Raw genomic sequence first — 13425 nt, 5'->3', positions numbered from 1 at the left:
CAGTCTTCTCAGGCTGCTCCATGTTTTCCATCCAACCTTACAGAAGGTCACAGCAGAGCAGCTGGCTGTCTGTAAAGTGCTGCTCATCTTTGACGGCCTGGATGAAAGCAGACTTTCTCTGGACTTCAGAAACAATGAGGTTGTGTCTGATGTCTCACAGCAGTCCTCAGTCAACGTGCTGCTGACAAACCTCATCAGGGGGAAGCTGCTTCCCTCGGCTCTCGTCTGGATAACTTCCAGACCTGCAGCGGCCAATCAGATCCCCCCTGAGTGTGTGGACAGGGTAACAGAAGTACGAGGCTTCACTGACGCCCAGAAGGAGGAGTACTTCAGGAGGAGATCGAGTGATGAAGAGCTGTCCAGCAGAATCATCTCTCACATCAAGAGCTCCAGGAGCCTCCACATCATGTGTCTGATCCCAGTCTTCTGCTGGATCACTGCTGCAGTTCTGGACCACATGTTGACTACAGACCAGAGAGGAGAGCTGCCCCAGACCCTCACTGACATGTACTCACACTTCCTCCTGGTCCAGACCAAGAGGAAGAAGCAGAAGTATGAAGAGGGACATGAGACGAGTCCACAGCAGCTGACGGAGGCTGACAGGGAGGTTCTTCTGAAGCTGGGGAGGCTGGCGTTTGAACATCTGGAGAAAGGACACATCATGTTCTACCAAGAAGACCTGCAGCGCTGTGGTCTTGGTGTCACCGAGGCCTTGGTGCACTCAGGAGTTTGTACAGAGATCTTCAAAAGAGAGAGAGTGATCTTCGAGGAAACAGTCTACTGCTTTGTTCATCTGAGCATTCAGGAGTTTCTGGCTGCAGTCTACTTGTTCCACTGTTACACCAACAGAGACACAGAGGTACTGAAGGACTTCCTGCAGAGAGACTGGGACTATGAGAACAGTAACAGCAGAGATCAGGATTACCCATCCCTGGATGTCTTCCTAAAGGGAGCCATGGCGAAATCCCTCAGAAGTGAAAATGGCCACCTGGACCTGTTTGTCCGCTTTCTCCACGGCCTCTCTCTGGAGTCCAACCAGAGACTGTTAGGAGGCCTGCTGGGTCGCACAGACAACAGGCCAGAAACCATCCAAAGAGACATCAGAGGCCAGGTGGGTCGCACAGACAACAGACCAGAAACCATCCAGAGACTCTTCAAAGGCCTGCAGGGTCGCACAGACAAGCGTCCAACAATCATCCAGAGACTCTTCAAAGGCCAGCTGGGTCGCACAGACAACAGACCAGAAACCATCCAGAGAGCCATCAGCAACCTGAAGAAGATGAACAGTGATAAAATCTCTCCTGACAGGACCATCAACATCTTCCACTGTCTGACAGAGATGAAGGACCACTCAGTTCATCAGGAGATCACAGAATTCCTGAAGTCAGAGAACAGATCAGAGAAGGAACTCTCTGTGTTCCACTGCTCTGCTCTGGCCTACATGCTGCAGATGTCAGAGGAGGTTCTGGATGAGTTGGACCTGAAGAAGTACAACACATCAGCTCAGGGACGACGGAGACTGATTCCAGCTGTGAGGAACTGCAGGAAGGCCAAGTAAGTCCAGATGGGATTAACTTTATAAACTAATGTGGATCAGAAGTTTAATTATTCAAATAAACACTATAACATTTCTGCTGTTTAAATACTGAGAGCAAAATAAACCAACACTGTTCTTCTATTTATTTATAATAATAGTTAAATGTAAGCGTTTCTCTCTTCATATTGAGTGATGGAGGCGACATGTCAAACACATGAAGAACTTTAGAGGTTTCTCAGCATGTGATCACACCACACAGCAGGACTTACAGTTAGCAGTTATTATTACTTTCTAGTAGTTTCTTTATCATTAAACACACACACGTTTTCATCACAATGTTTTGAAATAAGATCTATATCACATCCCACCAATACCAGAGTTATGTCTTAATACTCATATAGTGAGAACATCTGATGGTATTCAGTTTAAAATATTGAAACTTTATTGGTTTGTTAACTGTGTTTGTGTGCACAATACATTTCCAGATGCTCAGAGAAGCCAAAACATCCATTATTCACATCTAAATATTAATTAACATTTAAATATGTACATCTCTAATATTGTCAAGTGATTTATTTAATTTCTGTTTCTTTGGTAACAGTCAGTGACAGCAGGAGCACAGACATGTGATCAGATCGCACTGACAACACATTACACTCTATTATCATATATTATTATATATAAAATGGACTAACAGCAAATCTCAATCAGAACATATGTCAAATATTTTTTACATCAAATGCTTGAGGTCATTATGTTTCCTCTTTTTTAACACATGTTGTAATTTATGTGTTATTATAGACTTGCTTACTGTGGACTCTCAGAGGCTCACTGGGAAGTCGTGGCCTCAGCTCTGAAGTCTGACCCCTCCCATCTGAGAGATCTGGACCTGGGTGGCAACAAGCTGAAGGATTCAGGAGTGGAGCTGCTGAGTTCTGGACTAAAGAGTCCAAACTGCAGACTGGAGGCTCTCAGGTCAGTTCACTGACTGAACTTCATCTGTTTGTGTTAATCATTTTCTGAATTTGAAAAAAATATATTAAAGCTCCCATGTCATGCTTTTCCGGTTATTACCCGTCCCCTTGTGTGTTATGAAGGTTTTTATGCATGTAAACGGTGTGCAGAGTCAAAACCCTCAAAGTACACCCTGTAGCGAGTAAAACTCTAACACAGAAAATACCTCCCCAAAACGCCTCGTTGGAGATACGTCACTGCCCATTTGAGTCTTCCATTTAGTTCCGGGTACCGCCTGATGTCATGCGGTACCCGGAACGAAATGGACCAATCCCGAAGAGCTATGGCCACACCAGCAGCGGCGTGTTCCTCCTCCAGAGGTTCGAAGAACCGGCATTTCACAGACGAAAGCTTCCAAAACATTGCCCAGTTTGAGGCCGGATATGCACAGCTTGTTTGGACCGTTTGGAGCAGGGGAAGATCTGGGTATACAACCTGTAAGTTTGCATTGTTATTTGTGTATTTATCAAACAAGACTGTTTAAATGTGTAAACTGTGTTGGACTGCTATGCCATTGACACAGTGCTAACTAAGTTGCTAGAGTTTCCATATATCAACTCTAATATCAGCAGATGGCCTTGCATACATGTATCTCATAGCAGGAGAATGTCTGCATTCACACACAAAATACCTATTGACAGTATACTGCGGGTGATTTGCCGGTCAGTCGCGAAACGTAATTACATTATAGCTGGCGTAGCGATCTAACACACGGAGCTTGAGCTAGTTTTGGTCAGAACAACATTTTTGTGATGCTACGTTGCTAGCGTTTAAATATATCAACTACAATGTCAGCAGATGGCCTTACATGTTTGTCATGGCAGGAGAATGTCTGCAGTCACACACACGGAATACTCATACAGTATACTCCGGTTTACCGTACATTGTGACCGTACATATACTGCATGTAGCTAACGAGGCTAGCTGTATGCTAGCGCAAAACAATGTATTCATGCAAGTTACATTGTATGGTAGCAGAATACCCGTATACGATTGCAATTATAAACACGTTATTGCTAGCCTAATATGAACCACTAGCTTTTGTTCATAGTAGTTTTATTACACTGCATTATAGTTGCCTTTCCTCCAAGCTAACGTTCATATCGTGTTAGCTACCAAGGTAAACAAAGCTAGGTTAGCATATTAGCAGGCAAGCTGTTCATTACACAACTACTACTAACGAATCTAAAACAACTAAGTTTCTCTAATATTTTGTGATTTGCATTTGATTTCGTCCAGCCAGATCCTGGCGGACAATCCATGACGGGGAAGGGATTTCTACTACTACTGAGGCCTCGTGCTAAAAGGCACCGCACCGCACCGGCTGTGCGCAGGCAAGAGGAGGAGGAATGGATGATATACCGTGTATATATGTATATTTATGTTCATTTTGTACATTTCTAAAAATAAAGTTTAATGGAAATACTTAGTAGGCCTATCCTTTCTTCCCTGAATTCATATATAGCAAACCATGATTTGATTTCTCATCAAACAGTAGTAGTTTATAACGGGTAAAAATAACTTACTCTTTGTTATGAGAGTAGCTCGTAGGCCACAACGGAAAGACAAGGAGACATACACGAGTTTACAAAACCACGGCACATTTATTGTGGTAAATGCAAAGATAGGTGGTTGAGAGGATCGCAGAGTTAGTCTTCCTGCAGCCGCTTTGGAGAGAGACTGGGGCCGTAGTGTCCGGAGGTGTCCGTGATCGTGCTGATTAGCCTCTTCAGCTCCACCCCATCGTAAGACAAAGGCCCTGGGGCCGTCACACTCTTCTATAACAACAGTTAAAAATATATATGTATATAAAATATACCGCTTGTACCGACGCCATGATAAGACTGATGTTACGCTGAGAGCAGCCGGGAAAAGCACTGACATGGGCGCAGCCTCTCTGGTGGTTGACTAATCAGAACGAGTGGCCGAGCTGACCAATCGGAGCACACTAGGCTCACAGGGAGGGGGGGGCAAGAGCTCCAACGAGTCGTTTAGTGGAGAAAGTGAATACTGCTGAATACACATGCTTGACAGAGATGCTGTATGCGAAACCAATGTGAGTTTGGAAAATTGCACAGTATAAATCTATTTTAGTATACCTCAACAATGTAATTATGATCAGTGGAAATGGCCATGACATGGGCCCTTTAAAATTATTTTTCCATTTTTGCTAAAGACTGAATATTGATCAGAATAACAAAGAGAAGGTGAATGTGTGAGGGAGAGTGTTTGAACTTCCACAGACTCACTCTGTGCTCCATGAGTCAGTGGAGATGCTGTCAGTACTGATGAGCTGTGAGGGAGATGAAGGAGTTGTTAAACATCTGATCAAAGTTAAAGTTCTAGATTATCAATGGATTGTTTCTACATCATCTCTGAGATTAAAGGTCTCCTATCATGCAAAAGTCACTTTCTGATGTCTTCTCTACATCACCATGTGTCCCCGGTGTCAGGAGACTCACAAAGTGTCAGGAAACAAAACCCTCTCTCTTTTCCTCCGTACCCACATCTCTAAAATCGGGGGAACAACGGAGCTGATCCAGATTTGCTGCGTCATGACGGCATTACTAAATTGTGGGCGGGCTTTACACCAACGGGCCAATCAGAAACGTTGCTGTCAGAAACAATGAGACGTGTTCTGGAAGTAATATGGTCTGTGTTTACATTAGCATGGCTAACAGTCAGAGCTAACCTGTACTGGAGAGAGCATGTGTGAAGAAGCAGGAAATAAAAAGGAACTCACCTTGTGGTAAACCTGAGAGAGAGAAAGAGTTTGAGCTCCATACTGGACTAAGGACCCGAACCTGCTCTTCTCTAACAGCTGAAACAGAGGGATGTGACGGATTTCTAAAACGCATGATCTGTTTGGTATTTTGAACAAAACACATCATAGACATATTTTTATATATTTGTATATATCTGAGACCCATAATATATGCCTAAAAATAGCATGATAGGAGACCTTTAAAACTCTGTTTAACTATGAACAGATTATTAAACCTGGAGTTATTTCAAACAGGAACATTGTTTTCTAAAGTTACATCATGTTTTCTTTATTCAGACTGAAGAACTGCAGGTTGTCAGAGATCAGCTGGTCTGCTCTGATCTCAGCTCTGAAGTCCAACCCCTCTCATCTGAGAGATCTGGACCTGAGTGTCAACGCTCTGAAGGATTCAGGAGTGGAGCTGCTGGGAGATCTTCTGGAGAGTCCAGACTGCAGACTGGAGACTCTCAGGTCAGTTCACTGACTCTCTGTTACTGCTGGAGATCTCATGTTTCATTAGTTATTCAACCTGATTCTTCTACATAATTAACTTACATCCATAAAGTTCTAAATGTTCTTTTATTCATACTTTCATTTGTAGGTACTAAAGTAAGAACTGCAGAGATAAATGTTGACTGATTCTTAAAGGAACTGTAATAGATGTTAGTTGTTAAAAGTAAATCTATGTGTTTAATATTTAGTAAACGATAACGTCTGAATAAAGTTCATCTGAAGTAATATTAGTGTTACAGGATAAAGTTAACTTTCTGAAGAAGACATGTGTTTTTGTTCTCATTCATTTCAATGTTGAGTAACACATCTGATTATAAACAGATTTGTATCCTCATCATGTTTTCTTTATTCAGTCTGAGGGACTGCAGTTTGTCAGAGATCAGCTGTTCTGCTCTGGCCTCAGCTCTGAAGTCCAACATCCATCTGAGAGATCTGGACCTGAGTGGGAACGCTCTGCAGGATTCAGATGTGAAGCTCCTGAGAGATCTTCTGGAGAGTCCAGACTGCAGACTGGAGACTGTCAGGTCAGTAAGGGGTCTCTGCTGGTTCAGCAGTATTGTATGAACCACAGGGAGGTGTTTCTCTCACTGGGGAAACAGATCAGTGATGTTACCCACTGACTGCAGGCTCTTTTATTCTTCCATCAACTATAGAAGGCCAGCTGGAAATGCAAAGCCACACTTTAGTAATCAACTCTCAAACAGACATATGGGGTTTTACAGAAGAGTGGGAAAGGTAGTCTGTTCTTATGGGATGTTTTTAGTTTCTAGCCCAGGGGTGTCCAAACTGCGGCCCGGGGGCCAAATGCGGCCCTCGGAATCGGCCCTCAGCACATTCTGAAAGTATAATGAAATATGGCCCACACATGAAACTTCTGCTAGTCTTGTATTGTACTTCTTAAATATATATGTACACATATAGTAGTACACAGTACACAGTAGTATTCATGTGTTAATAAGAGCCCACCTTTAAAATAAATGCAGTCAATTAAAGCTGAAAACATTTTCTAACAAATCTAACTTGATAAGAAAAAAGCCCAATAACTTATTGTTATAACAAGCGTGAAATAAACCCTTCATATTTCCTGTAATTATAATCAATCTGAAGCTCCTGCTTAAAGGAATGAGCTGCTGACAGAATAAAGTAAACCCTCTGGAGAGCTGGGAGCTGTTTTGTTTCTTAAAGCATCTTCAAGTAACAAGCATCCTTTACCTTCATTTGATTGAGTTTCCTGACTTATAACTGAACTCATGAGGTAGTAAACCTCTAGAGAGCGGCCCAGACCTTTATATATCTTTCTGTATGTGGCCCTCGGTGAAAAAAGTTTGGACCCCCCTGTTCTAGACCAATGACTGGTTACTTCCTGTCATGCAGCTGAGAGCTGTGGCAGGCAGTCGTAGTGTTTGCAGAGAAGATATGATGGGATGTAAAGCATGAGATCAGGACTCTGAAGCTGACTCAAAGAACTAACTCTTATTTTAAACTGGATCTTAAACTGTTGGATTGTGTTCATCCCTACAGGATTGGATATGGACATGGAGAGATAATCACAGCCACGATCCAGAAGACCTGTGAGTACTGAAACCATATCCTCCATTCATCAAGATAGTAAACTCTTTAATGGAGCGTGACCTCAGAGGAAAACAACACTCTTCTTTCTCTCTTCATCATTTTAGCTGTTTCTCTTAGTTCAATTATCATCATTATTCTCTCTCTCTCTCCTTCTCCTCTCAGGTGACAGGAAGTGAAGACACACAGAAAGGTGAGAGGTCGTACCGTGTGAAGTTTATTTATTGAGGTTTCAACACGTCTTTCTGGTGTTCCAGACAAATCTGCAAGCTCAGGTTTTATGTGTTCTCAGTTTATTCATCACGGGGCGAGTTTGAGACGTGAAGAGGAGCGTGGAGGCATTTTGGAAAATAAAGAAGAAGACTGCAGCTGATGAGAGACTTCCTGTTTGCTCTCCTCAATATTAAATGAACAAAAACAATCAATTGTACTTAAAGATTTTCTTAAGAAGAAAGATGTGTTGCACATACACCTGCTGCTACCTACCACCACCTCCCACCCATCCCGGCACCAAAGAGGAGACTCCATCGACCCCAGATACCACAACTCACTCTTCTTCAGGTTAGCTTGGAGCCCCGCCTTTACCTGCCCCAACATCTCACTTTGAACGATGTAGTCATCCGGATATCTGCATACTGAGAGTGGGACGCAGGACCCGGTCAATGAGCTGCTGGAAGGGGGTCCACTGGACTGGAGGGGTGCTTGGATCTGGTGATGCCTTGCTCTTCCTGAAAGGGGAGGACACCTATCTGCCATAGTTTCTCCACCTGACGACTGAGTTTGGCATCGGGGGTTCAGTTGGGGTGAAGAGAATCTGGGGGGCATCCGATGGCTCCTGAATAGGGGGGGCCCTTGGAGTGTCCAACCTAATGATAATAATAATAAGAATAATAATAATGCCTTTTATTTGTAAAGCACCTTTCATTGCTAAAAGTAATCTCAAAGTGCTACAAGGGGCATAATATACTTTTTTTTTTTTTAAAGAAACACAAGTTTAATAAAAGGCTTTAAAAAAAGAAAGGTTTTTAGGCCCTTCTTAAAGGAGTCAGTGGTCTGTGGAGTCCTCAGTTTGTCTGGGAGGGAATTCCACAGGTGAACAGAAAGCCCCCCCATGGTGCAGAGTTTGGTCCTTGAGGGGGGAAGCAGATGGTTGGTTGTAGAATGGAGGTTGCGTGTGGAGGTTTGTGAGGAGAGTAGTTCCTTGAGGTATGAAGGAGCGTTCCCGTGGATGCACTGATGGGTGAGGAGTGAGATCTTGTATTTGAACCTAGCTGGAGGGCTATTGGTGCCCCCTGTGGACCCAAAGAGACTCTTTTGGTTGGGGTAATGAGGTGAAAGTTATCTGCACCTATTAGTAGGAGAGGCTGCACTTTGGAAATGAGGGAAGGGGAAGGCCTTGTAGGCGGAGATAGTGTTTCTTGAGTTCATCCACAGGATAACTCTAGTCCACAAGTGAAAGTCTGTCAGAGGTGAATGTGTCTTTGAGGAGGAATGTTTTTTCTTGGGATTGAAAGAGGGTGATATCTCAAAGGTCACTGAGGCTCCATTTCAGAATAATATATATGATATGTTTTATAATGATTGATCATTAAAGTGTTCTCAAAGCTGGTAAAGGTGCAGCTAGTTTTGAATGACTTTGTATACTGCAGGGTAGTGTTGAGATCTCCATATTAGGTTGAATACTTAAAACGAAAGTTAATTATAATCAAATATAATCAATTATATTCTTGTATAACCCACAATGAAAATGCTTCATATTTTATGGTTTTCTATATTTACAGTATAAACAAAACACAAGTGGTTTGTTAAATTGAGTGTGTAAGGCCTATAATGGTTTATGGGTGTCACTGATAAGAGAGGAGAGACAGTTTCTTCCCTCTTCCCTCACAGCAGTACACAGGGAGGGGGGCTCCTGACTTAAGGAGAAATACACTGAGGCCCCAAAAAGGTGGTTATGTCATAGCCGAGAATAATATTTTGCAGTCCTGCAGAGTAGGGGTCATGACCTTTTTACACAAACATGGGAAGGTGTGTCTTATGCCATAGCCATAGAATATGTCTGGACAAGTCCAGTCCTGTACATCAGAGGCCATGCCCAGTTTCCACAAATATGGGTATGGAGGAGGTGTCTTCAGGTTTTTCTGTCCTGTTTTTGTTTTGGGGTTTTCGCCTCGGTAAGGTTCTCTCCAACTTTGTAACTATTGCTTAAATCTCTGTGTATTGAATGCTGAGTGAATGGTTGGATGCAAGTTTAAAACTAGAATTCGAACTGATCATTCTGAGGAACTGACCTCTGAATGTGTCAGGCCATAGGGTGTGAATGTTAACCCCTGCGATCTGTGAGGAAATTCCTTTGGATTTTGTCGGAAGACTTTAATGTCTAAACTATGAATTAAGGTTTTAGATTAGAAAATGACCCCAGCATGATATGTTTAGTATGATTGTAATGTTGTAACGAGAGAAGGTAAAAACCCTGTATACGTGTGGACCATTTTTCTTCAAATAAACTGATCCCACCTTTTGGACTGGGACAACTTAAAAGACATCTGCGCTCTCCTCTCCTGCTTAAAGGTAAGATTGCACACTGCCACACTCACACTTAGGTAGGGCCACACCTCATTACTGATATCAAAATCCTTCTGGATCGCTTAAACAGATTGAGCGGGTCGTCTGAATTGAAACAGCAGTTAATTGAACCTGGTTCTCCAGGAGTTAGTAGAGGTGAGATCTTGCTGACGTTGGTGGATCTGAGCCAAGCAGTAAACGTACATAGACTCAATAACTTCTGTTAGGTCAATTAGTAGGTCTGAGTAATTTGCCGGAATAAATTATCAGCCCTCCCGACTCCAACAGTGGCTTGTGAATTTACTCCAGGTGGAACTAAAGTCTGTTTTAACACTTGATTATATTTCACATCATTCATCCACATCTGTAAAGTAACTAAAGGGATTAAATACATGTAGTCAAAGTACACCATGTACCTCTGAACTGTAGTGGAGTAGAAGTAGTACACAGTTGCATAAAAAGAAAACTAAGCTTCCTCTCCAAGCCCAATGGCCTTGGAAGAGCTGCTAAGGAAAAGGAAAGCCACCTGGAGACTTTGGAGAGACAGCTAACGGACAAACTCAAGGAACTGAAAGGCACTCCCTAATAGCCCGTATGCTGTTTAGCCTTACCTTGAATGATTCAGTGCAGTGTTCTGTGCAGGTTTTCTGTTTGCTTTTTCAACTCAAGGAGCTCAAAGACTGATTGAAAGTTGATTTGATTTGCATAATTTCTGATTGCTGATTCAATGTGAAGGAAAATTCACATTTGAGTTGATACAGTATATGTGAGAAGCGGACTATTAGGTTTGAATGAGACCTTTGAGCGTTTTGCACCTAAATAAATAATTTAAATTAACCTTGTTTTGACTTTGCCTCTTTTGTTGATATGTGTGGTTTATACTACAATGTGCACCAATATGTGTAAAAAAGGTTTGCAGACATCAAGTATGATATGAATACACATTTTATTATTGATTGGTCATGGTGATTTTATGATTTTCTTATGGCTGCTTATCCTCCAGGACTTTTTGAAGGCTGCAAACAGAAGGAGAATGTTTTCTGTTAGTTTAGTGGTTCTGTCCTGGAGAGATGATCCTTTTACCGAATACAGTTACTCAAGTACAGCTTCGATCTGTGCAAATTAGTTATGAGTCTTCAAACAAATCGCACTCAATTTAAGGCGGGGCCTCTCATATGACGCACACCTGCAAACTTGCTCCCCACTCTTCGTTTTCCAAATGCCAGGAAGGATTCTTGCCTAGCTTCTGAAGGACCTGACTCGGAATACTTGTCCTACCAAGGAAGCGTACTCGACATTGAGAAACACCCCCCGTGTCTCAATTCAGGGGCTGCATCCTTCGGAGGACGCAGCCTACGCGGTCCACGAAGGATGCAGACCGAGCGGCCTACGAAATGAGACGGTCCAGCCCGTGGAGCACTGCCTGTTTACGTCACATGATACGCGCTGTTCTGTTGCGCTGCTCCAGCAGCCTGATAGCATATGAGCTAACAAGCTAACTCAGCTGAACATGATCCAGAAACTTTACTTTTTTACTTTAACCATTTTTTGGAGATCACCGACGGCGATGAAATAAAGAGGACCATGGCCAGGTGAAGCTGTTCCTTTAGCCCCCAGTAATGTTACATTAGTAAGTTAACAAGTACATTATATAGCTGATGTGATTTAATCATATTATTTCATATTTAACATAAGTCTTAATTTGTCTGTACTAATAAAACGATATGTTTTTTAAATGAACAACAGCATGTTGTTTAGATTGATTCTAAACAATATTAGTTTTCTAATCTTATTAGCTGTGATTATAATAGTTTATATTCTCCTTCTTCCCCTAAACCAGCCCAGATGATGTCCTACTGACCCCAGGTCAGCCCCTCCATGCCCAGCAGCACGGTGACCCCCTGCTCTGCTGAAATACACAATTAAACATTTTCTATAGCCTATTTTTTGTATTAATATAATTAAACAGAACTTAAGACAGTTTAATGACCTAGAGATATCCTATTATTCCACTGCTTATGTACACATGTTGTAAATAATGGTTAAAACCTCAGTAAATGAAATAAACAATGTGTTTAACAATTACTATTTTAATTCAATTTTGTATTTTCAGCTAATCACAAAGTAGAGGTAAGAATATATCCATCCTCTCTCTGCAGCTTCATGTCTTCTATTATGAGAACTTTCATCATTGAGACAGAGGAAATCAATCGTGCCATTTAACATCAACAGCAGTAAGCTATAATCATTAAATATCTATTAAAAGAAAGGACACAGAAAAAATCAAATTCTGAAACTAAGACACAGAAAAGTGCAAGATAAAATATAGATAAATATAAACAAACACAATTTAGATTAAGTAATATAATCTTAATTGTAGATTAAATCTAGACAGTATTGCAAATAAATTAAATGTTAACAGCAATGTAATAAGTATATACAGTATATGCAAAATTAGATGTTATATATGGCACACAGATTAAATAATTTAATTTGAAGTAAAAGTATGTAAGGCTGAAGTGGCAGCAGTGTTGAGCTCTACAGCTCTGCACTCATACGTCTGGAGGACGGCAGTAAGCAGAGGATTGGGTGGATGATGTTTGGTGATGTTTTGAGGTAACGTGGGATCATGGGAGTTGTAGTCTTCACCTGCAATGCAGTCAGCTTTTCCCAGTTAAGATTCTTTTCATTTTAATTGATTAGAGCTATTTATCGGGAGCCACATTTATTTTCCACTGAGGTCACTAATGGACCAAGTGAATGACCCGATAAAATGTATGTACTATGTAGTCTCTCTACTTTAAAAAGTTCTCTCCTGCTGATGTTCAGGTGTATATCAGTATGTAGTGTCTCTACTTTAAAGAGTCCTCTCCTGCTGATGTTCAGGTGTATATCAGTATGTGTCTCTACTTTAAAGAGTCCTCTCCTGCTGATGTTCAGGTATATATCAGTATGTAGTGTCTCTGCTTTAAAGAGTCCTCTCCTGGTGATGTTCAGGTGTATATCAGTATGTAGTGTCTCTACTTTAAAGAGTCCTCTCCTGCTGATGTTCAGGTGTATATCAGTATGTAGTGTCTCTACTTTAAAGAGTCCTCTCCTGCTGATGTTCAGGTGTATATCAGTATGTAGTGTCTCTACTTTAAAGAGTCCTCTCCTGCTGATGTTCAGGTGTATATCAGTATGTAGTGTCTCTACTTTAAAGAGTCCTCTCCTGCTGATGTTCAGGTGTATATCAGTATGTAGTGTCTCTACTTTAAAGAGTCCTCTCCTGCTGATGTTCAGGTGTATATCAGTACGTAGTGTCTCTACTTTAAAGAGTCCTCTCCTGCTGATGTTCAGGTGTATATCAGTACGTAGTGTCTCTACTTTAAAGAGTCCTCTCCTGCTGATGTTCAGGTGTATATCAGTATGTAGTGTCTCTACTTTAAAGAGTCCTCTCCTGCTGATGTTGAGGTGTATATCA

General features: G+C 41.7%; 1 long non-coding RNA gene across 1 annotated transcript; it reads left to right on the top strand.

Annotated features, from left to right (window-relative positions):
• Positions 1-7350: 7350 nt before the first annotated feature.
• LOC117495909 lies at positions 7351-7822 on the top strand. Its single transcript, XR_004557225.1, has 3 exons — positions 7351-7399; positions 7563-7590; positions 7690-7822. It is a non-coding gene; the product is annotated as an uncharacterized LOC117495909 (long non-coding RNA).
• The last annotated feature ends 5603 nt before the right edge of the window (positions 7823-13425 follow it).

The sequence above is a fragment of the Trematomus bernacchii genome, unplaced genomic scaffold (genome assembly GCF_902827165.1).
Source record: "Trematomus bernacchii unplaced genomic scaffold, fTreBer1.1, whole genome shotgun sequence".
NCBI classification, from domain to species: Eukaryota; Metazoa; Chordata; class Actinopteri; order Perciformes; family Nototheniidae; genus Trematomus; species Trematomus bernacchii.
Note: the sequence above shows the minus strand (reverse complement) of the source record. Positions and strands in the feature narration are given on the sequence as shown.